This window comes from Pinus tabuliformis, chromosome 8 (genome assembly GCF_031772625.1).
Source record: "Pinus tabuliformis cultivar Carrire ecotype Pingquan chromosome 8, CPIR1, whole genome shotgun sequence".
In the NCBI taxonomy this organism is placed as follows: domain Eukaryota; kingdom Viridiplantae; phylum Streptophyta; class Pinopsida; order Pinales; family Pinaceae; genus Pinus; species Pinus tabuliformis.
Genome location: NC_142294.1, coordinates 963,421,095 through 963,447,068, shown reverse-complemented (window position 1 = coordinate 963,447,068; position 25,974 = coordinate 963,421,095). Strand labels below are relative to the sequence as shown.

General features: G+C 40.1%; 1 pseudogene; it reads right to left on the bottom strand.

The window, feature by feature from the left end:
• LOC149238672 (protein argonaute 1-like) overlaps positions 1 to 18,747 on the bottom strand; it is a 72,231-nt pseudogene extending 53,484 nt beyond the window's left edge.
• Between the last annotated feature and the right edge of the window lie 7,227 nt (positions 18,748 to 25,974).

The following is a 25,974-nucleotide window of genomic DNA, read 5'->3' as shown; positions in this document are numbered from 1 at the left end:
TGACAAAGGAGTCTGTTTGCCTCCCCACTGAAACACCTTGTTCAATCCTGTTAAAGCATGTAAGGGAGCTGCAATCAAGGAAAAGTTAGCAGTAAACTTTCTCCAATACTATGTTGCTCCTAGGAAGCTTCTAACTTCTATAGCAGATTTGGGTTTAGGCCAGTTTACAATGACTGCAACCTTAGAGGGATCTATCTTCAATTCACCACCCCCTACAATATGACCCAAATAATTCAAAGATGTTTTGCCAAATTCAAATTTTGATAGCTTAACATTAATATTTTCTCTTTTCAAAACATCTATAGTTTTATTTACATGCTTCAAATGTTCTTCCCATGTTTTACTAAATACAAGAATGTCATCTAGATATACAATGAAAAAATCATCAATAAAAGGCCTGAGTACATCATTCATTACTCTCATGAAAGTAGCAGGAGCATTAGTTAAGCCAAAAGGCATAACTAACCACTCATACAATCCCTGCTTCGTTTTGAAAGAAGTCTTCCATGCATCTTGCTTTGCAACTCTGACCTGATGGTAGCCACTATGCAAGTCCAACTTGGAAAAGTAAGCAGCTTCTTTCAACTTATCTAATAGATCATCTATGCGAGGAAGGGGATAATGATTTTTGACCATTATCTTATTCAGTGCTTGGTAATCAATGCACATTCTCCATGAGCCATCTTTCTTTCTCACCAAGACAATTGGAGACCCACATGGTGATGTGCTAGGTCTTATGAACCCTTTCTCGAGCAGCTCCTGTACCTGCTTCTTGATTTCTACATTCTCTAAAGCGGACAAATTGTACATTACGATGTTAGGCAATGGAGCATCTTGCTGCAAATTAATATCATGTACTATTTCCTTTTTGGGTGGCAGACCTTTAGGTTCTTAAAATAGTATATCATATTCTGAAACAACTTTTTCTAAATCAGCTTGTTGTTTAGCATTACAGCCCTCAAATACATTGGTTTTATCAGGTTTCTTTTCCTTTACAACCATCAGTAAAAATTGTTTGCATGAATTTACAATTCTTTTCATCTACCCTGAGTTTATGAGAGTATAATTATTCTTGAGTTTACGAGCCTATACAATATATTCAATTCCATCTTTAATGAGTTGATACTTGTTTTATGCTCTATAGAAAACGACTTTTCTATCGTACAAGTAAGGACTCCCTAAAACAATTCCACATATATCCAAGGGAACTATATCTAACTCAACCTCATCTACAAATGTTGACCCAAAAGAAAACCTAAGTTTACATTGTCTAGTCACTTATAGCTTTGCTTTATCACATACCCAACCCAATGGATATGGCTTCTTGTGAGGTGTGGTTAGTAATCCCAACTTCTTTACAATTGCTTCAGAAATTAAGTTTACTTGCGAGCCATTATCAAGCAAAGTATCAATCTTTTGATGCTTGGAAATAACTCTAATATGAAAAAGCTCATGCCTTTTCCTCTCATTTTCTTCATTATCAGTAGATTGTGCAGAATTACTAGTAGATGCTTCATAATTTTTACCTTTTATACATGTGGTTGTGATTGTTGTTTCATCCCCCGAGTCTGACCCCAAATCCTTCTGAATAGCTGCAACAGTCTTCTTCTTTTTGCCATCGTACTTCTTGGGTCTCAGCTCCAGATGCAGAATCCAACAATGTTCATCATCATGCCCATCCTTCTTGCAGTGAGTGCATGAAGGTTTGGTCTTTTGTGCAGTATTTGTCTTCCTCTCTTTCCATTTCTGTTTTCTATTTTCCTTGTTCTTGTTTACAGTGGATTTTGATGATCCCCCAACTTCTGGGTTCACATTCTTGCCTCTAGCCTCTAGATGTGTAGCCTGAATAGATACCTCATCTATGCTAGCAGGATTAAACATGAGAATTGTGTGCTTTAAATAGTTGTGTAGACCACCTATATACTTCAGTAGAGTTTCAAGTGAGTCTAAAGAAATTCCTAGAATCAAAGCTCTTTTTCTAAATTCTTAGGTGTAACTTTGTACACTTTTCCCTTTCAATTGGCGAAGAGTTTGCCAACTCATCATAGCTTGCTGCATATAATCTAGTGGATAGAATTACTTTTAATTGCATAAACAAATTCACTCCAGATAGAAATAATTTTACCATGCTTCTTCATGCCAGCTTGTGTTTTGCCTTCCCACCATACCAAGGCATTTCCTCCAAGGCGTAGGTTGGCCAGCTGAATCTTAATTTTGTTTGAATCAATGCTCTGCACCTTGCAATATACATCAATCTGTCTAATCCAATTATCCAGCTTCTCTGCATTCAACTCTCCATCATATATTAGCAAATCAAATTTAACATCTAATTTAATTAAAGATGCTTCCTCCTTTTTATTTTAAGGACTATCAGAAGGTGTGGAAAGTTTTTCTTCTTTCCCTTTGCCTTTAGAATGGTCATTTAGGAGAGATTCTTCTACTTCTTTGTCATGTTGGGAATTTGAAGAATCTTCACTTCGACCTTTCTTAAATTCTCTCTACATTTCTTCTACCATGGCTCTCATGGTCATGAAACTGTCCATGAACCAGGAGTCTGATTCAACAAAGAAAACTCCAGCACAAGCTTGTCTAACCTTATCAACCTAGAGCTCTGATACCACTAGATCTGAAATTGATCTAAGACAATTAATAAGGTATTACAAACTCATGTGCATGGAGATGACTATGTTACTTTATGTAACGGATCGATAAGATTGCGAAGTACACAGGCAATGAAGCAATTAAATAAAACATAACAGGAAAACATATAAACACAACAAGTTTAATAAGGAGTTCACCCAATACTCCTGGGCTACGTCTCCCAGTCCAACCTTCAGTGGTGGCCTCTCTATTATGTTTTCAAGCAGAGCTTTTACAACAGTGAGCTCAATTCGAGTCTCACTTCAACAGATAAAAATCAGCAAGACTATACTTGTATCCCCCAAGTCTCTAGAGTACACAGACTCTTGTTACTGACTTTGGACCTCTATTGGTCACAGTAGTATGAGCCCAATCTGAGACTCATATAGGATAGGCATATACAAAAGAGTTCATTTGAACCTCTCAAGTAGTCTCTGGAGTGCACAAACTCTCTGACTCTCTTTGTTTCTGTCTTAAACCTGGCTTGATGCTGCCTTTGCTTTTGCAAGTCAGCTCGGCTTCTTCTCTCTGCTTTCTCTGCGTCTACTTTTCTTCCGGCTTACTGCCTATTGCTCTCTCTGTCATCTTGTGGTTTTTAAGCCAATATGCTTCCTGGCTATTCATTTCCGCTTCCCGGCTTTTCGGTTCCCCGCCTCTGTCTGTCTGAATCCCTTCTTTTGGCGTTTACAATCACTACATAACGCTTCATAGGGAGGTGGTCACCTATTCTGTAACGGATGAGTGTGTCAGGTTCACTGACTAGAAATGTTTGAACGACCATTTTTTTTCCATTAACTCCAAGAATGCCCATGAAACATGAATCTCTGCCAACGCGTCGTCCATATCGGACTTCAAATCCTATACAACTCTGCCTATTAACCCCGTCAAATCCTGTCATCCATTGGAACGCGTCTCTGCTGTTGATCTGGGGGCCCCAAATCCTACGGTCATCGTTCATATCGGGCGGCTAAGTAGCATGATAGTTACCCATCCGATGTGAATGATTTTCTCTCTCTTCCGCCAAATGCGTGGCACTCGTTGTATGGCATTGGGCGGAACTTGGCTGAAACTGCTTACCGCTTGTAGCCCCTCCGATATTCTGCCGGTTTTGTGGAATCTCGCTTTCAACGGAATCGGAACGATATCCGTTGCATTTTATAATTTTTCAGGTTCGGGTGCTTGCAGCCTTTCCTTCTTTGAGGGGTTTGCCCTAATCGCATATCAGAAACTACCCCCGTTTCTTGAATTGACCTCTGGATTTGCTAATTTGCAACAGCACGCGTTACCATGGGCTGATGGTCTATGCGCTTGATCAATGGTCCTCATTGCTCCGCGTTGATCGCAAATTGCAACTGTTACGAGGCTATCTCTGATAAGCTTGATCTTTATAAGACTTGTAATCCTTGGCATGATTTTTAAAGAGTTCATGAAAACTTAGAGAGCGTTCTAGGATCCAATTTAGATTTGTGATCGATGCTTTTGAGCATCAAAAGCTTCATAGCATGAGAGAGCCATAAAAGTGTTTACGAAGTGAATGATTGCGAAGTGAAAATAAATCATGAAGAAAAAATAGAGAAGATACCTAAGTGTAAAGACCTTCTGCTTCTACCCATCCCAGTGCTCAATTGTGACTGGGATTCGTTAGTATGCTTCCATTGTTGCTTCAGAATCTGCCTCGGCTTCTATAACAGGTACTGCAAGACTGGTTCAAAGTAAGTGGTTATTTTTCAAACAGAGAAAAACATAGATGCAAAAGATAGGAAAGGGAGCTCCTGGTTCCATCCTATTCTCCCAGCCCAACCCAGCAATTACTAGCAATTGGCTATGTATAAATGCCTATGACCCTGTATGAATGGAATTGTGGTCATGGGTCCAAATTCCGCGCTAGATGGAGAAGCTAACCACGTGAACCAACTCACAGTCATTCATCCCTCATTTATGTAAGGGAAACTCTCGAGGGAATGGTCATGATTCAAGGGCTACCTTGGGGTTTCTATTATTTAACGATTGAGTAACAGGTTCGGTTACCTAGATCATGCTCTGGTCATGAGCCCGCTACTGCAATTCCCTGAAGAAGAGCGGGAGAAGATCACTATTTCATCTGGGTGTCATATGACCACTTCCATGAGGCGAATAAGGGCGTGGAACCTGCGATAGTGGACATTAAAGAAACGCCCAAGGATTACGTGTTGCCATAGTCTTCCTAGTTCACCCTGCATTCCTAGTTTGGTCGCTTCATCCTGTAGTCCTAGTCTGGTTTGCTCATCTCCTTTCGAAGCTTCTGGAAGCCTTTTTGCTTTATCTGTGAAAGGATTGTTGGCAATGGTAGAGGAAGGCATGGGCATTGAGGGAGTAGGTGTATCTCATATGCTCAGGTTAGGTAGGATGTGAAGGAAGTTGCAGAAGCTTATTAGAGAGAAATCCCAATTCACATTCAAGGAGAGATCTCGCAGACAGAGGAGGAGGTCAAATTTCCTGGGGATGCCAATGTTGAGGGCATTTGAACATCATGTGTGGATGCAATTTTGACTGTTACTGTGCTCAGGATTCCTGCCATGAAGTCTAAGACAATTCATATTTCTTTAACTGACGATAGAAGAAGGTGTTTCCATATAGATCTAGACGAACACACATTGGAACTTGTGAATCGATACCTCTGACACCTGGGAAGCATGCAAGGGCGTGAAAAACTCTCTTTTTTATTTAATTTAATTTATTATTAATTTATTTGTTTTTCCAACATTCTCATACATTCGTATGAATGAAAAAACTGTTTATTTGTGCATCATTAGAATGTATAAAGGACAAAATCTATTTATTTGTGCATCATTAGTCATTGCAGGGTGATGGTAGTGTTGATTTCACCTGGTTAGAATCTTGCCACATGTTTTTATGTTATGTTTTCCTGTATTCATGAATTCACTTTGTTGCATTTAAATCTATCTAATCTAGATAAAGGAATTTTTTTTATTTTTATTTTTTATAATTTAAAGAGTGAGGAAACTTTTGCCTATACATGCTACATCTGTGTGCATTGAATTTTGTAATGAAATATTCTGACCCGATGCTCTTATCAATAGATCTATTGAAATTATTATGTTGTTCTCTGTTGGTGGCTATAATTGTTTTGCAATTTTTTATAATCGTTTTTGGGTAGCTTGGACACCTTAATTATCTTCCATGGCAAACTGATATTGTGCATATTTTATTTTGGGCAACTACAATTTGCAATTCATAGACATCTAGAATTATCAGTTGCTCACTAATGTGACCATTGACGCCAACACCCATCCCAGCCATACCAACCGGCAAGACCAACCATCCCCCTTCTGCGTATATTCCACCACAGCTTCCCGATGAGTTGTTTCCGGTTGGGTGGGATTTTCATGCAAGTAAAAAAAGACTATACTTATAGATAGTGAATTTATTATTTGACTGAGCTAGGGGTTAGGTACCTAGGATACTAGAGTGTCAAGTCCCTTTCCAAATAAATTTGTAACAAGTTTTGGTCTCTCCACAATTTTGCATAAATTTTGATGAGTAAAGGAACCCAAGCATTTTTGACTTAGGAACTTAGGAGGAAGGAAGGCCGAACTAGATTTCTAGTGGAGGGTGGGGGCCACCCATGTGGGAAAATGTACTTGGGCAATTCAAATTGCCTTGGAGGGGAATCGAATGGCTTGGAGAGGGGCCCACATGGGGAAAGGAAGGCCCATGAAGATATAAGGAGGAAGAGCTCCCCAATTGAGGTATTCATTGGCACATTGAATTTACTTGTGTTGCTCAAGTTGCTTAGTCGAGTTACCTGGTTGTTTAACATCGAGTTTCTCAAGCAGGATACTCAACCTTTCCTTCGGGGACTTTGAGTGCCACCCTAGGAAGGCATTTCACACTACCTTGAGGAGAACCAGAGGATATTTGTGGCCATACCACTCAGCCTTCAAACTAACAAAGCATATTTTTGGAACATGCGGAAGGGGAAACACGCAAAGGTGATTGGGAGTTCATCAGGGCAGCACTTGTCGAGAAAGTTTGGAGAGTTGGAGTACAACATAGGATCAGCCTTTGGGAGGAGTTTGGGAGCAGGAGGTTGCTGCATTTGGGCAGCTCGACTTACAAATTTGGTGGACTGTGTAGAGGGCCATTCTGAGGCTCATGTGGGAGATGGTGGAGATAGCTATGGAGCTAGGGTTAGTTGAGGGAAGAGAGGAAAGCCATAGGGGATAACATCTCAGTGTTTGGGGCAGATTTGGAGGGATTTCACATCCAATTAAAAATAGGCTGAGATTTTTAGCGTGAGGAGGAAGAGGTGGTCCTTGGAGGTTGTTCAAATTGGAAACTAGGGCCAAACTCCTTGTGGGTCATCTTATTTATGGTGGCTGATATTTTTATTGGATCCCTCTCATCAAGAGGTGTAGGATTGATCTAAAGATCATCCGATTCTGATAAGTATTTATGAAAATATGAATTTATTTTGATTATGGACAAATTGTCAAGTTGGCCAACAACTTATGTAGGCTCAGAAGCCCAACAGTCATGTCTATTCAACCTCTACGTTTTAGTATAAATAAAAGAGGACTTGAAGTCATTTGTCTCACACACACTCACTCTTGTGATCTCACTTCATCCTGTTTTGGGTTTGATGAAGATGAGAGATAGAGGGAGTGTCCTATGGTATACGCTGCCCTGGATAACATGCCCTAGATCTAAATGCAATCATAGGAGAATAAGCTCTACATTGCTCAAAAAGCCAGAAAATTCGAAACTACTGGAAAAGCCAGAAGAGTTGGAAAATCCAGAAATGCCAGAAAAGTCGGAAAAGCGAGAAAAGCTGGAAAAGCCAGAAAAGCTGGAAAAGTCGGAACTGCTGGAAAAGCCGGAACTGCCGGAAAATCCAAAACTACCGGAACTGCCAGAAAAGCCAGAAAAGTTGGAAAAGTTGGAACTATCGGAAAATATGGAACTACCGGAAAAGACAGAACTGTCGGAAAAGCCGGAAAAGCAGGAAAAGCCGAAACTGCCGAAAAATTTGGAACTTCCAAAAAAGCCGGAACTACTGGAAAAGCCAGAAAAGTCGGAACTGCCGGAAAATTCAGAACTGCCGGAAAAGCTGAAACCGCCGGAAAATCCGGAAAAGCCAGAACTGCCGGAAAAGATGGAACTACCAAAAAATACGGAAAAGCCAGAAAATCTGGAAAAGCCGGAACTGCTAGAAAATCTAGAACTTCCAAAAAAGCCGGAACTGCCAGAACTGCCAAAACAGTCAGAGCATCTATCTCCAAAGGAGAGAAACATGCAAGGGACAACTAACTATCATTGGGATAGTTGTATGGTACTTCGCAGCAAATACACCAAGCATGCAATGTTACAGCTAGCATGCAGGGGACAACTAGCATGCAACAACAAGCATGCTAAGGACAACAAGCATGCTAGGGACAACAAGCAAGCACTGGCACATAATGCAGTACAGTGATGGGTGCAGTCATGATTAATGAAGCGTGATGAGATGCAGCATAGTGATGATGGGTGCAGCATGGTGCAGCACGGTGAGGTGCAACATGATGATGAAATGCAACACAATGATAGGTGAAGGAGTCACCTTGGAGAATTAGTTGAAGTAGCATGTCTTCAACTGATCTCATGTATCATCATCTTAGAGATGATCTATGCTATTATCTAGATAAGTCAAAGTGTTGACTTCTATTGTAAATGTACTATCTCTCTCTCTCTCTGCTGAACTATTGAAGAACATATAAGAAGAATTGATCAAGGGTTTCCCCACATTGGAGTTTGTCCCTGGCTAGCGCCACATCTTGTGTCCTCTTGTCTTGGCTTGTCTACAATTTATATTTATGTTCTATCTGCAGTTTACTTTAATGCTGATGTGATTGCTAATCTGGAAAAGATATTGAGCTAACTGTGAAAATTGAAATAAATTTCTCTAGCATAGAACATACCAAAATTTAACATGGTATCAAAGCTGAGGTGAAGACAATGCCCAAGCAAGAGTGCAAAAGTAATCACCAAAGATAGTTGGGACAAGACAAAAGGATCAATGGGATCATCATCCCTCTTCTCATTCACTAAGGGTGAAGTCGAAGCAGAGAATATCATCAGAATGACGCAGTGGAATATGGCCTTCCTAAAGATCACTTCATTGGAAAACCAGATCTTAGGATGGAAGGAAAGGCAGATAACGAGTTCGGCCATTATGCGAAGGAGTGTTCGAATGGAAGGGACACATCACTTGATGATGACAACAAGGGCATCTTCAATGATCAAAGGAATGACTGGTAATGTAGGTCATCAAGAAAATGGTCGACCCTTCACAGAAAGCAAGGAACCCAAGTATGAAGAATAAAATGTTGTTTCTGGTAAGATACAGAAGAGCTATCTTGTATTGGCCCTCTCTTTTAGATTCTTTGGGAATCTGGCTTATTGATTGTAGTGCTTCAAGGCACTTCATCATATAAAAGGGTGCGCTCTCAATTTGGTAGAGATGGAAACAATCATGGGATTATACTTGGAGCCGATGCCACCTATCCTAAAAAGGGCGTAGGGAATGTTACCTCTCAATTGAATGAGGGTAACTCGATTCAATTACATAATCTATTTTTAGTACCTGATCGAAAGAAGAACCTGGTGTCCATTTCAATAATGGAAGTCGAAGGTTTCAGGGTGGCACTCATTAATGGAAAGGTATGTGTTTGAAAATAGAATTTTCAAAGATGTTTTTGAGTTCAGGTTTGTATCAAGTTGCAGGAAGTACACTAGGGACCATGTTCACTGACACATAGCGCCGGGGGTTTGTGAGTTAGATGGTGACAGGGATGCCTGAATTCAAAAAAGAGCATGATAGTACATGTCTGAGATGTACCAAAGGAAAATCTTACAAGGGGACCATTCCCCTCATGTAGCAGGTCCACAGGTGTGGAACAACTCGAGGGGTTTGAGATTGATGATCATGAATCTCATGTATGCAGATGGAAGAAAGCCCTCTATGGCTTGAAGCAAAACACCCCGAGTGTAGTATGAGAGGATTGATAGCTATCTAATGGAGCTGAGATTCACTAGGAGTGAAACCGATCCAAACCATTACCCAAAGGTTGTGGATGATAGACCTCTCATACCAGCACCTTATGAGGATGACCTATTTCTGATAGGTATAGACCCTCTCATTTGCAAAAGTAAGATGGAGTTGGATTCCGGATGTGGAATGATAAACTACAAGCCTGTGACTACCTCGAAGATATTAACTTTCAGAAGTTATATGGTAGTGATGTTGGACCAGATTTGGGAAATTCTTCTGGGTTTTATAAACTCATTCACTTTGATGTTCTTGGTGAACTTTCGTCCGGACATATGTTTTGCAGTTATCATGGTGAGCTCATATTTGGTTGAGCCTCACTGGATTGGTGCCAAGAATCTTCTGAGATATATTCGGGGCACAATCTCTCATGAATTGAGATACACTATTGGAAATATGAAACTACATAATTATTCGAATGCTGGCTGGGCAGGCAGTGTGGAGGAACACTAGAGAACTTCTCAATGCTGGTTCTTGTTGGATTCTGCTTCTATATCATGGACAAGTAGGAAGCAGAAGTCGAGACCAAATACATAACTATGAGTATGATCTCGTATGAAGTTGCCTGGTTGTGGAAACTCTTCAGTGAGTACACATGATGAATACCACTGTGGTTCTCTGTGGAAACCAGAGGTGGGATTCGATTATTGAGGAATCCCGTATTCGATGATTGCTCCAACAGATAGACATCAAATACTACCTTATCTGGGATATGGTGAGTCAATGAGCAAGGAGGCTCCATCACATTGAGACTGATGTACAGGTCGCCGTCATTTTGTCAAAGCCCTGGGGAAAGATCAAATCTGTGATCTTCCCGAACGACTTGGAGTCATCAAGAGACCCTTGTAAAAGGGTCCTGCATGTTGCATACATTGAGCTCTGGGAGCTCTAAGGGCTTGGGGTTCTTACTGGAGCAACATATGACCACAAGGTGACTCACCCTCCCCTGGTGGCGCGTGCTGAATAGGATGATTCGTTCTCTGTGGCGACTATGGAACATGATGATTAGTTCTCCCGTGGGCCTGGATGATGTGTTCTCCATGGTGATTAAGAATAGGATGATTTGCTCTCCTGTGGACAGGATGATTCGCTCTCCTGTGGACAAAATGATTCTCTCTCTTGCGAGACAGGATAATTTGCTCTCCTGTGGACAGGATGATTCGCTCTCTTGTGGATAAGATGATTTGCTCTGTTGTAGGAAAAGATGATTCGCTCTCTTGTGGATAGGATTGATTAGTTCTCCTATCGAGGCATCTTACCCATGCAGTCTGGGACTCATGGGAAGTACCTCTCTTCTGATTAATGAGCAAGGAAATGAGGATAGGGACCATAGTAGTACTGATGGATGCATTGTTGTATCTACCATACTCCCTATGCTAGGATGACCTTCATTGATCTGGGATCAATGATACTGGTCTGGGACCAGTGGTACATAATCTAAGACTAACTTGTAGTCAGTAGAATACTGGTCTGAGACCAGTGGTAGGAGTTGTACCTACTATGACACTGACTTCGGGTCAGTTGAGGACTGGTCTGGGACTAGTGGTACACACTCTAAGATTGGCTTCGGGTTAGTGGAGGATGGTATGACACATTCTCGATCAATTCTTCTTCTTCATGGTTCAATAGAGCTGAGCAAAGCAGAGTTGAGTAGAGCTAGCAGAGTTGAGCAGAGCTGAGCAGAGCAGAGTAGAGCTAGCAGAGTTGAGCATAGTAGAGCAGAGCTAGCAGCGCTGAGCAAAGCAGAGCAGAGCTGTGCAAGGGCACCAATGGCAGAGATAGTATAGTCGGACATATGGATCAACAGATGGATTTCTCCCTAGTTGAGAGGGAGTGTTAAAATTGGCAACTAGGGCCAAATTCCATGTGGGTCATCTTATTTATGGCAGCTAATATTTTTATTGGATCGCTCTCATTGAGAGGTGTAGGATTGATCTAAATATCATCCGATTTTGATAAGTATTTATGAAGAAATGAATTTATTTTTATTATGGACAAATTGTCAAGTCGGCCAGCAACTTATGTAGGCTTAGAAGCCCAACAACCATGTCTATTCAACCTCTACATTTTAGTATAAATATAAGAGGACTTGAAGTCATTTGTCTCACACACACTCACTCTTGTGATCTCACTTCATCCTGTTTTGGGTTTGATGAAGATGAGAGCTAGAGGGAGTGCCCTAGGGTATACGCTGCCCTAGATAACATGCCCTAGATCTAAATGCAGTCATAGGAGAATAAGCTCTACGTTGCTTAAAAAGCCAGAAAATTCGGAATTGTGGGAAAAGTTGGAAAAGCTAGAAAAGCCAGAAATGCTGGAAAAGCCGGAAAAGTCGGAAAAGTCCGAAAAGCCGGAACTATCGGAAAAGCTGGAACTACTGGAACTGCTAGAAAATCCGGAAAAGTCGGAACTTCCGGAAAATACGGAACTGCAAGAAAAGCCGGAAAAGTCGGAAAAGCTGGAAAAGTCAGAACTAATGGAAATGTCGGAACTACTGGAAAAGACGAAACTACCAGAACTGCCAGAAAAGCCAGAAAAGTCAGAACTACCAAAAAAGAAGGAAATGCTGAAAAATCCAGAAAAGCTGAAAAAGCTGGAAAAGCTGGACTGCCGGAACTGCCAGAAAAGCTGGAACTACCAGAAATGTCGGGAACTGCCGAAACAACCGAAGCATCTATCTCCAAAGGAGAGCAACATGCAAGGGACAACTAACTATCATTGGGACAATTGTATGGTACTTAGCAGCATATACACCAAGCATGCAATGTTACAGCTAGCATGCAAGGGAAAACTAGCATGCAACAACAAGCATGCTAAGGACAACAAGCATGATAAGGACAACAAGCATGCTAGGGAAAACAAGCAATAAATGACACATAATGCAGTACAGTGATGGGTACAGTCATGATTAATGAAGCGTGATGAGATGCAACATAGTGATGATGGGTGCAACATGGTGCAGCACAGTGAGGTGCAACATGATGATGAAATGTAGCACAACGATAGGTGAAGGAGTCACCTTGGAGAATTAGTTGAAGCAGCATGTCTTCAACTGATCTCATGTATCATCTTCTTAGAGATGATCTATGGTCTTGTCTAGATAAGTCAAAGTGTTGACTTTTGTTGTAAATTTACTATCTCTCTCTCTCTCCGTTGAACTATCAAAGAACATATAAGAAGAATTGATCAAGGGTTTCCCCACATTGGGGTTTGTCCTTGGCTAGCACCACATCTTGTGTCCTCTTGTCTTGGCTTGTCTTTTGCGATTTATATTTATGTTCTATCTACAGTTTACTTTAACGCTGATGTGATTGCTAATCTGGAAAAGATATTGAGCTAACTGTGAAAATTGAAATAAATTGCTCTAGCATAGAACAACCAAAATTTAATAGAGGTTGATTTTCAGGGGTCTTAACTAGGCCAAACCCTTCCTGGGTCTTGGAGGGGTTTTGTTGAGGAGCTGTGAGCTGAAGTTGTAGAATTTTATGAGCATAGGAAGTAGGGTTTCCAGCACATCCTTTCCAGTAGGCAACACAATTTTCTAGGCAGCTTAGATCACCTCTAGAGTAGGAGTTGGGCAGCGCTAGGATCATCATTTTCTCACCTGGGTTTTGTCACGCTTGTCCTTGGAGACAAGCATAGGTGCACCAATCCATCATTATTGTATCTGCCCGAGAAATATTTAATAGAATGACTCAGATGTTCTCTATTTCTAGTGCTTTCATGGGTCTTTATTGATTGTATCTCATTTCTAGATGTTGGTTTGTCTATTTGCTTTGTGTATCAATGAATTTCCTAGTTAGGAACATTACAGTGGTATCAGAAACCAGATCTTGGCTCAGTTGTGGGGAGTTTCCCCTATGAGTGAAGAGGACCAGAAGAATATTACGTACATGAGGTAGAGGTACTGATGTAGAGAAAGAGAGCTGGAAATCACTCTAGACACGGAGGTGAGAGGAAAGGCAGTAGTAGAAGATGACATGGGAGAGCCAAAGAGTAGGGAAGAGATGGCCTTTGATAGCCTCTTGAAGGCTCTGAATGATTTAGCAAAGGGTAAGAAGGAAATGCTAGAGGAGATCAAAACGCAGAACCGAGAGAGAAGCACTCCTAGGGGGTTTCTATTTGGAGAGACTTCGGGGGCCTCTCAACAATTTGATCATCCTTCACCCGTTGCAAAGCCTCCATCAGAGAGTGGGACAACTCGAGCTACACTACCCTCCTTCGTGCCTTTGGCCCAGAATGAACCAACATGGGTTGAAGATCCTTCACAAATGGGAGAGAATTTTAGGGAATGGAAGTATATGGGAGCAGACTTCAGGGAAGCACACCCTTTTAGAGCTTTCTGCAAGCTCAAGAAAAATGAGAAGAGCAAGGTCCATGGAGAAAAGGGCATGAAGATCTATGAGTTGTAGCGGACTATAGGGAGGATGTACTTCTCCACATACGATGGCACTGCCAAGAGCACCGCTTGAGCCTAGGTAGAGAAGATGGACACTTATTTCCAACTCAATCGGATGACGGATCTAGAGGCCATCAGATGGCCACGCCGCACATGGAAGGGGAAGCCCACAATTGGTGGTTTCATGGCTTAGCTACCTTGGGGCATGCCAATGTGACTTCATATGATGATTTCACCAAGAGGGTGGTGGAGCATTTTGATCAGAGGGATCTGGAGGCTTACTTCAAGGAGCTGACCCAACTTTGACAAACATGTAACCCAGAAAAGTACATATTGGAGTTCTTAAGAGTGTCACTGACAGTGTCACACCTATCAGATGCTCGAAGGGTGTACACTTTCATAGAGAGCCTACTCGAGCCCCTACGTGGACTGGTGAAGTCACACAAAACCTCCACACTGCAGGAAGCCATGACATGTGCAAGATATTTACAGGGGGCCATCCCCAAGTCATGAGCAACCTTTCCTACATGTACTCCCTACCCCCAGAAGGGGATTGATACTAGACCACCACCACAAAGATCAGCCTAGGGGCATGGCAAGCTGGATGATGAGACACAGAGGGACCTTAGGAGGAGGAAGTTGTGCTTTACTTATCGGGAGCCCTAGGCATCAAGCCATCGATGCACAACTGGAAAATCCCACTACATCTAGGTCTTCTCAAATAGTGATCAGAAGCATGAGGTGGAGCCGGAGTGTGGGGTGGGATACGGTGAGACTCCAGCAGAGAGGGGACCTCCACCACCACCTCCACAAGGAGGGGCATCCTTTGCTTCATCCAGGGGAGTCCTTGCTTCTTTATGCAGGATCCCCAATTTTTTGACATTGAGGATTGGAGGTACGATACAGGGGCAACAGGTCTCAATCTTAGTTGACAGTGGGGCTACCCACAACTTCATAGATGCCCAGTTGGTATAGAGGAGGGGCCTCACTACAACCGAGTTTGAGGGATTTTTAGTCTTGGTGTCAGGTGACCGGACCATGCAATGCACTCAGTATGTACCTGCCTTAATGATGACCATGGGAAACTGCTCCATGACATACCATTTCTTTGTGTTTGATGTGCCAGACACCAATGTGTCGATGGGTGTCTAGTGGTTGTACTCCCTTAGATGAGTTACCACTGATTGAAAGAAGCTGGAGATGGAGTTCACTGACCTGAATACCAAGTTGCTGGTCCTCATAGGCATGCATTCGTACCCACCACAAACAGTCCCAACACATAGGATGGAGGCAAATCTACAACATGGAGATATAGTGTGGGCAGTAGAGCTGAGGGTTTCAGAGGTTGGGGGACAATCCCAGTCACCAACTCCAGACATACAAGCCTTGTTAAATAGGTACTCAGTAGTATCTGGAGATATTCCGCCATGGAAGCTACCAGACAGGGGATTCGAGCACACCATCGAGTTGGAGCCTAGTGTGCAAGTAGTGATTACCACCCCTTATAGGCACCCCAAGGCCTATAAGGACGAGATTGAGTGGGTCATCATAGAGTTGTTGGCGTTGGGTCACATCAGGCCAAGTTCCAATCCATTTGCTTCTTCAGTAGTGTTGGTGAAGAAGAAGGATGAAACCTTGTGCATGTGCATTGACTATTGGGTGCTCAACAGGAAGACATTGAAGAACTGGTACCCCATTCCTCACATCAACGATTTGATGGATGAACTTAGAGGAGCGAAGTACTTCTCTAAGATAGATCTTTGTTCGAGGTACCACCAGATCAGGGTGAGGGATTAGGACACCCCCAAGACAGCCTTTCAATGCCATTATGGGCACTTCGAGTTTCTGGTCATGCCCTTTGGGTTAACCAATGCTCTGGCTACCTTCCAGTCCTGTATGAACCATGTGTTCCGGAGGCAGTTGAGGAGGTTTGTATTGGTGTTTTTTGATGACATACTGATATACAATAGACCTTCGGAGGAGCATCTCCAACACTTGGAGGAGGTATTGCTTATTTTGGAGGAACAATAGTTCTATGCCAAGCTATCCAAGTGTGAGTTTAGCCTGACCAAGATGCTCTACTTGGGGAATATTATTGGCGCAGATGGGGTGAAGGTACACGAGGAGAAAATACAATATATTTGTGATTGGCCGGTACCCATAGATATGACAACATTGAGTGGATCCTTGGGCATCTGCATGTAGTACCAGAATTTTGTCAAGGGGTTTTCGCAGTTAGCAGCTCCTCTCAAAGATTTGACTAAGAAATGGGCATTCACATGGATAGATGGGGCATAGTCATATTTTGACCACCTTAAGGAGGTGATGAGCAGTTGTCCAGTGTTGGCACTACCAGACTTCTCCCATCTCTTCATCGTTGAGTGTGATGCATTTGGGGAGGGAATTAGGGCAGTATTATCTCAGGATGCACACCCCATTTCTTTCGAGAGTCGAAAGCTCTTACCCCATGAGAGGTCATATTCTATATATCAGAAGGAGATGTTGGTCATCATGCATGCCTTGGCCAAATTTTGGTAGTATTTTGTAGGTAACAGATTTCGGGTGAAGACTGATCACAACAGTCTCCGCCACTTCATGGGGCAGCATGGCCTCAACGAAAGACAACAGAGATGGGTCAACAAGGTGCAGGCCTATGATTTTGACATTGAGTATGTGCGGGGGAAACATAATGTAGTGGTCGATGCCCTATTCAGGAGCCTCGCAGGTCTCTCACTCATGAGAATTTTCCATGATTGGAAGGCCCAGTGGTTGGTAGAGTATTCCATAGACAAGAGGGAATGTGAGATTCTGGAGGGAACCCATGCAAATGAGCGCTACCGGATGATGGACGAGGTCATATGCTACAAGGGGCGCATATTTTTGGTTCCCAACTTGTAGTTGAGGGAGAGAGTGCTCTAGACAACACATGACTCACCATTGTCAAGACATTAGGGGTTCAAGAAAACATACATGGTAGTCAAGGAGTGTTTCACATGGAAGGGAGTCAAGGGGGACGTGTTGAGGCACGTATAGGAGTGTGAGGCATGTCAGAGGAACAAAGGGGAACTGATTCACCCCGCCGGGTTATTACAACCGCTCCCCATCCCTGAGGGGAAACGAGAGAACATCTCCATGGATTTCATCACTGGGCTCCCCACATTATAGGGCAAGGATTGCATCTATGTGGTAGTTGATCGGTTGACTAAGTATGCCCACTTATTTACCATCCTGACCCGGTATTCAACTTCACAATTTGTAGAGTTGTTCTTCAGGCAAGTCTTCTAGTTGCACGAGCTTCCTAAGAACATAGTGAGTGACTGGGATAGTAGGTTCATGGGAGGATTCTGGCAGGAGGTATTCATATTGGTTGGTACTAATCTCACCCCTAGCACGAGATACCATTCCCAGACATATGGCCAGACTAAGCAAGTTAATCAGTGGTTGGAGGGGTAAACTTGGAACTATGTGACTAGGCATCAGAGGGCTTGGATTTGATGGTTGCACTTGGGCGAGTATTGCTACAACACCACCCATCACATGTCCATTGGTATGACTCCTTCTGTGCTTTGTATGGTTATGATGCATTATCTTTTGCTGACATTTTTTTTTGAGACAGTCGGGCCCCAAAGGCCAAGGGCTGGATCCTAGAGAGTCAAAACATTCTCAAGGATCCCAAGGACAACCTAGTAACAACACAAAATCACAAAATCAATAGAAGATGTAAGCTAACAGGCACTAGACTGAGAGACACTTTAAGGAGGGGGGTTTGGTGTATCTCCGGTTACAGCCATATAGATAGTCCACCTTGAAGCAAAAAGGGGTCAGGACGCTGCAACCATGCATTTATGGGCCATACAGGGTGGTCAGACGAGTTTGAGAGGTGGCCTATAAGTTGAAGCTACCGCAAGGGAGCATGATTAACAACATCTTCCATGTCTGATGCCTCAAAATGGTGTTGGGACAACAGGTGACAACAACAGTATAGTTACCCCCATTGGACGATGAGGGCCATCTGGTTTTGGAGCCTGAGGCCATTTTGGAGACTCTGGAGAGGAAGCTGAGGAGCAGGACCATCAGGGAGTTTTTGGTGCGTTGGAAGAACATGCCGGATGAGGATGCCACATGGGAGGGTGAACACATTTTAGAGCACCCAGTGTTGAAGTTGCTTGAGGGAAAGAAACATTTAGGAGGGGAGGACAGTCATGTCCCTTCCGAAATAAGTTTGTAACAGGTTTTGGTCTCTCCACAATTTTGCGTAAATTTTGATGAGTAAAGGACCCCAAGCATTTTTAACATAGGAACTTAGCCTGAGAAAGGGAGGTTGAATTAGATTGCTAGTGGAAGGTGGGGGCCACCCACGTGGGAAAACGCAATTGGGAAATTCAAATTTCCTTGGAGGGGAATCGAATGTCTTGGAGAGGGGCCCACATGGGGACAGGAAGACCCACGAAGATATAAGGAGGAAGAGCTCCCCAATTGAGGTATTCATTTGCATGTATCGAATTTACTTGTGTTGCTCGAGCTGCTTAATCGAGTTACTTGGTTGTTTAGCATCAATTTTCTCAGGCGGGAGACTCAACCTTTCCTTCAGGGGATTTTGAGTGCCACCCTCGAAAGCCATTTCACACTATCTCGAGGAGAACCAGAGGAGATTTGTGGCCATACCACTCAACCTTTAAACCAACAGAGTGTATTTCTAGAACACGCAAAAGGGGAAACATGCAGAGGTGATTGGGAGTTCATCAGGGTAGCACTTGACGGGAAAGTTTGGAGAGTTGGAGTACATCAAAGTACCAGCCTTTGGAAGGATTTTTGGAGCAGGAGGTTGCTACATTTGGGCAACTCGACATACAACTTTGGTGGACTATGTAGAGGGCCATTATGAGGCTCACGTGGGAGTTGGTGGAGAGAGCTACGGAGCTGGGGCCAGTTGAGGGAAGGGAGGAAAGCCATAGGGGGTAACATCTCAATGTTGGGGGCAGATTTGGAGGGATTTTCCAGCCAATTCTAGACAGGCCAAGATTTCCAATGTGAGGAGGAGGACATGGTCCTTGGAGGTTGATTTTCAGGGGTCTGAACTAGGCCAAACCCTTCCTGGGTTTTGGTGGGTTTTTGTTGAGGAGCCAGGAATTGAAGTTGCAGAAATTTCTAAGCATAGGAAGAAAGGTTTCCAGCACATCCTTTCCAGCATGCAGCGCAATTTTATGGGCAATGTAGATCACCTCTGCAGTAGCAGTTGGGCAGTTCTAGGATCATCATTTTCTCACCTGGGTTTTGTCACGCTTGTCCTTGGAGACAAGCCTAGGTGCACCATTCCATCACTATTGTATTTGCCCTAGAAAGATTTAATAAAATGGCTTAGATGTTCTCTATTTCCAGTGCTTTCACGGGTGTTTATTGATTATATCTCATTTTTGGATGTTGGTTTGTCTATTTGCTTTGTGTATCACTGAATTTCCTAGTTAGGAACATTACATAGAGCTTGTTGTTGGGGAGAAAATGGCGACTGTAGAATCGACAATCAAAACATTTTCCACTATGAATGTTGATGAAGCTAATGATGGCCAAGGTTAGCTTCACCTCCTCTAGCAAAAAATTTAAGGCTTTTGTCTGCAAACCAGGTAGGCCCTTTTCAAATTAGCACAAGTGAAAAACATAGGTAGCTAGTTTGTTAGATATGGTGCCAATCTATCCCTTGTACAAATATGTATCAAACATGTATTAAGAATTGAATTGTGGTTGGTGACTAGAGATTTCTTTTACTTTTCTGCATTTTCTTCTTGTCTTTTTCTTTCCAAGAAAATAAATTTCTCATATTTTCAACTGTAAGAATCTTGAGAATAGAAAGCATTATAACGTTGGCTAATTGAGAAGTTCTTAGCTCCCAATTGGGCTGATCCTACACCAATTTATGATTCAGTGCACACTCATAAAGAAGTTTCAACACCTGGGTTAGCTACTACAGGTAACAAGGCATTGAACCAAAGGACCAATTCTTTAATATATTGCATAGTAAGGCGCTCGAAATCTTGAATTTTGTCTAAGTTTGTCTTGGCCAATTGATCAATTTTCGATAAATTCACTGATATTTTTATTTTCTCCCCTTATGAATTGAGAAATGGAGGGAGATGGAGGCAGGAAATGAGTCGTGAAGTGGAATTGAGAGAGTAATCTCCATCTTTATGAAATGTTGAAGATTTTTCTATTAGTACCTTGGCAACAACTAAGATTCTGTCATTTTCCACTGTATGGAACCTATTTTCATAAAGACTCATCATGAGAGGGTGTTGAGGATGACCTTTGTATTCTTCCTCCCACCTGGTGGGGTCTTTAATCAATAATTTGGCTTGCTCAACATGCTTTATATTCATCTATTCTCCTACAATGAAATAGTGAAATATGTTTGTGATTTTTCGGAGTTGATCTACATGAGCATACAGTTCATTATGAGTTGTGTGGAGCTCCTTAATTGATTTCAATGCACAACTTTTTAAAGCCATCACATCTTGGGATCTAGCAGATGCAACATCACATTTGTTCCTCAATTCTTCTTTAGCATGTTCCAAAGCTTTATATTTTCCTCATTCTCTTCCAGAGTCTTCGTCATCTGAACAACGTTGTCTCAAGAAGCTTGTATAAAGGAAACTCCTGCTGAGATGGTCGCATATACCTATGTAGTAGTGTTTTCAATGACCATTGGTTCTTATGTCACAATCCCTTCTACTTATATTGTTTGTTTTATTTTCTTAGTGGATGACTTAATAATCTTCTGTGTATTTGGGTCAGAGTAATACACATCCAGGATGGCAACCATATCAGCAGAGGAGGGTGTGAATGGAGCAAACCTTCTATGACATTGTGACAACCTCTCTCCTAGCATAGTTTCTTCATTTTCTGGGATGTCTGCCTGTGTTGGAGACTGAGGAGAGGTATCCTCATCATCCGATGAATTGAGAGAAAGAGCCTTTCGAATGGATTCCTTCTTGAATAGAATATTCATGCTTTCTTCAGGAAGCTTTTCTTCAACAATAGTGGCATATTGTGCCCAAGTTGTGGAGTGTATGCTTAATAGTTGTCAAAGCACTTCAATGAGAAATTTCTGAAACTATTTACTTGATTATGATGGGAAGCAACAGGAAGTGCAAAAGCTAAGAGATCAATTGAATGATTTAATTGAAGAAAGAGAGAGGTACCTGCATGTTATTATTTCATAGGCTTGGACATATAGTAGAATAACTAGAATGGTAGAATAAGCAATCTCAGATAGCATGTCTAAATTTTTCGTCTTTTAATAAACTATCCTTCTCTTGTTTTGAATTCTATATTATGGATGAACATGACCTATTCATTGCACTAAGCTCTTGAATTTGGTTGGACAATTGGTTTGATGAAATGGTCTAGGATAAATGTAACTGTAGTTTTTGTTCTGCATCTTTTTATTTTTATAACTCGATTTCTAGTTTTTTGTAGCCTCATCGTTGTCTTTATTTCTGCAATGCTATTGACAGAATAACCATCTCACAGTTCAGTTCTACCATATAAGAGATTTTCTAGTAGGCCTTGGACAATTTTTCTGGATGAATTAACATGTCTCATCATTATATGCAAATGTATCATTCTAGTCAACTCATTGCTACAATGCTACTGACAAAATACTCATCTCATTGCTCATTGCATACCATATATGAGTTTTTCCAGTAATCCCTAGTAAAGCTAACTGGATGAACTCACAAACCTCTATCATTATATCAAAATGCTCTTCTTTGTATGGATGAATTTCCAAGCCTCTTAATTTCCCTGGTTGTTTGTACATACCATATAAGAGTTATTTTTAATAGATTGAATGTTTGTAATGTCTGTAGCTCTACAGTGTATGGACCTACCAGATGAATTCCTATGCCTAATCATTATGTGCTAATGTTCATCCAACCCTCATCATTATGTGCAATGTTCTTGGACTTATGTATTTAGATCTGGTAGTTCTGGAATCCTCCAACCTAATGAGGATGTTAAGCCTCGCTAAGTTGTCAGAAATCACTAGGCAAATAATGCATATGCACTCTTTTGGGGGATGTTGTTAGTGGTGTTGGGCTACTTTGTCCCCCTCCTCAGGGCCATTGGGTCGGTGAAGCTTCATAGAAACCAATGCGAAGATGGCTACTTTGCAGACATTGCAAAAATCCTAGGTTTTGTCCCCCTCCTCAGGGCCATTGGGTTGGTGAAGCTTCATAGAAAGCAATGCGAAGATGGCTACTATGTTGGAATTTGGAATAGATTTATTGTCGCTGCAGGGGGATATCAAATATATTTCTCCACAGACATACATTTCCATAACAACGCTAATCCACCATAACCATTGTTTGGAGTGGTGCCTCTCAACCTTCAGGATCCTTTGAAACATTTCAAACATACTAGTAGATAACAACCTTCAGGATCCTTTGAAATATTTCAAACATACTGGTGGGAAACAAACTGCTAACAGTGCAACCCTGTCACATTACTTTGGTTTCACTATGACCCGAAACCGAGCAGTTTCATTTACTTCATTCATTGAACCTTCCCTTTCCAAAAGCATTTTGTATATTCTTTAGAGCTCCTTAGACACTGAAAGCACTTTAACATCCACATCCATGAAATCAAGAAATTGGTTTTATTCAATATCTGATAAACTTTTGCACCAGTCTGGACTTTGGACACATATGGTCAGACTATATTTGAATTTTCATCACCCAAAATAGAGCACAATCAGAACTCATTTAAGCCCTGATAATCGTCAAAATGTGGTCTTTGGTTGTAAGGATTTTCCAAACATTCTCTAACTCCTGGAGATTGTTATCTGGTATGGAATTTTGAGTCCTCTGAAACCAAACCAATGCATTAACACGGATTGACAGGACTTGTTCTGCTCCCTTCTGCCTGGGACCGTGTATTAATCATTATCAACATAAGATGGACTGCTACTTGCTGATTTCTTCTTCTATCATGGTCATCTTCCTTAAGTTATAAAAAAATCCTCATCTTCTTCCATTCATTACCTTCTCCAGCAACACATGCTTGTGAGGAGAATTCCTCTATAGGCTAGTGGATAATAGGACCAACCAACAATGTGCCTTAGACTCTGTTTCTTACTACAGTGTTTTTAAACCCAGCCAATTCAGAACTAGAATTGGTTGGTTCATCTAGCTAGACCTCACAACTAATATAATCAACCTTTAAACTAGACCGAGGACTAATTCTAACTCAAATTGGTCGACTTAGTCAATTCTGTAACAATTTGTAGACTACGGTTTTACAAACCAACAAAGCCCCCGACCGTATATGTTTTTCACCTTGCCGAGTGCACAACCAGGAGAGATCCGAGTCAGGAAGTTGAAACAGATCCATAGCCTCAACCATCCGCTCCCTGCCTCGCTCCCCACTTAAGGCAGGGACTAGCTGTCGTGCAACACATCTTGTTATACCGATAATTTCCTCCAACATTGCTTTATTTTATTAAGATTTTTCTCCTAAGTTCTTAGTGAGTATGAGTGCTGGTAATAATTTCCTCCCGAGTCCTAGGTAATGTTGCTTTATTTATTAAGAATTTTCTCCTAAGTTCTCAATGAGTTATGAGTGTTGCTAAACTAATTTTTGAACTTCTACAAATCTATGTCAAAAGAAATTTGGAATTACGGAGAATAAAGATATTTGGAATTATAGAGATTCTATGTTTGGACCACCGATGTTCAAGTGGATCAACACAAAATCTAGAATATATTCAACATTGGCCAATACCTACTATGCTGTTAATTTCAGAGGTTTTTGCATTAATTAACTATTTGGGAGTTTTTATAACTATATATAATTATACATTAATTATTTATTTAATTAAAAAGTTAATTAAACAATATTAATTTCTTTACCTATAATCACAGGCATCGAAAGAGGGTGTTAGGTTTTTAGTGGTTTTAGAGTTTTTTAATTAAAAATATCATGGGCCATTAGGTTTAATTGGTGATTTTAACTGCATGTTTGAGATTTAATTAAAAAAATCCAAATAATTTTCATGGTTTATATGTAATAAAAGGTTGTGATTAAATTTATTAAGTTACTTGTATTTTATAAATGGAAATTTGGGATTATTTGTATTATTAGAAGGCTTTTTCGCCTATTAGTATTTATTACCCATTTAACTTATATAACTAAATTAGTATAAACAATATTTGAATTTCTTAACTTTCTTTAACACGAATAAAAATTAATATATATTAATGAATTAATAAATAAATATAAATATAAAAAATAATTAATAAATAAAATAAATATCAAAAATATTTAAAAATTATATTTAAAATAAAAAATAATATTTTTAATAAAAAATGGTTGTTAAAAGTATAAATAAAAAGTAATTAAAACCTATATAGAAATAAAAAATGTATATAACACATAATATTTTGCAGCTAAATTAAATATCAAAGTCATGAGAAAGACCTTAAAAATCTTGTTATAAAATATTTAGCTAGTTGGTGAAATTGTCTGTCAAATATGAAGTCGAAGCAATATAGGAATTCTAATTTGAAACTCTTGTCAAAGTCGAAGCAATATAGGAATTCTAATTTGAAACTCTCGTCAAAGTTGATGGTTATTGCAATTCTAATACTAGTTTTAATCTTTTTAACAAAAAAATACTCCAAACTTCAAATTTCATGGTTATCGCAACTTTAATGTCGATTTTAATCTTTTAACAAAAAATATTAAAGAACTTGTATATATATATATATAATTTTAATTTATATATATATATATATATATATTTATTTATTTATTTTATTTTATTTTTATTTTATTTGATTTATTTATTTATTATTTTTATTTATTATTTATTATTTTATTATTTTTTTATTTTATTTTTTATTTTTATTTTTATTTTTATTTATTTATTTATTTTTATTTTTATTTTTATTTATTTATTTTTATTTTTATTTATTAATTTTATTATTTTATTTATTTATTTGATTTTTGATTTTTATTTATTTATTTTTAATTTATTTTTTAAATTTTTTATTTTATTTTTTTTTATTTTAATTTTAATTATATATATATATATATATATTTCTTATTTTATTTTATTTTAATTTATTATTATTATTATTATTTATTTATTTTATTTTTTAATTTATTAATTTTTTATTTTTATTTTTTACGCTATATTTAATGTGTATATGCCTAATAACCAACAATTTACCCATCAAATTCCATCCAAGTCTAAGACTCAAAAGAGTCCGAACACATGACCACCTTTTCACCATGTGGTATTGTTACCTGAAGCTGCTGACAAATGATTGTTTTTTTATTTCTAGAAACAATTCTAATCCATCAGACATTCTATATTCATTCCTCGATTTTCAGGTTGCCATTGCAGCCATCAGATGTCAGGATTAATCGAGTGAATGTTTCTCTCAAACTTGCAACCTGCCAAAGAAATAGATAAAAATAATGAGTTGAGTACTTGGGGAGTTTTCAAGGGTATGTATGTACCACATATACCTACCAGATTACCAATATGACCACCCCCAGAGTGAGCCTTCTTGTTTTCCACAAACCACAACGAGGACTACCAGGGGGACCCACATTTAATGTGTTAATACTTCCATCTATATAGTTAGTTATTTTAAATTTTATGTGAAATTATGTATTTTTTTAATTGGTCAAACACCCATTCTACCATTGTACAGTAAGTTGTTTTCCTTTCTTTGGTGTAGAATTATGTATTTTTATGGTCAATTTTTTGAATGAGACATTCATATTATGATATATTGAAATTGGTGTTGATGATTGTGCAACAACTTTTTAATTTGTTTTTTCTTCC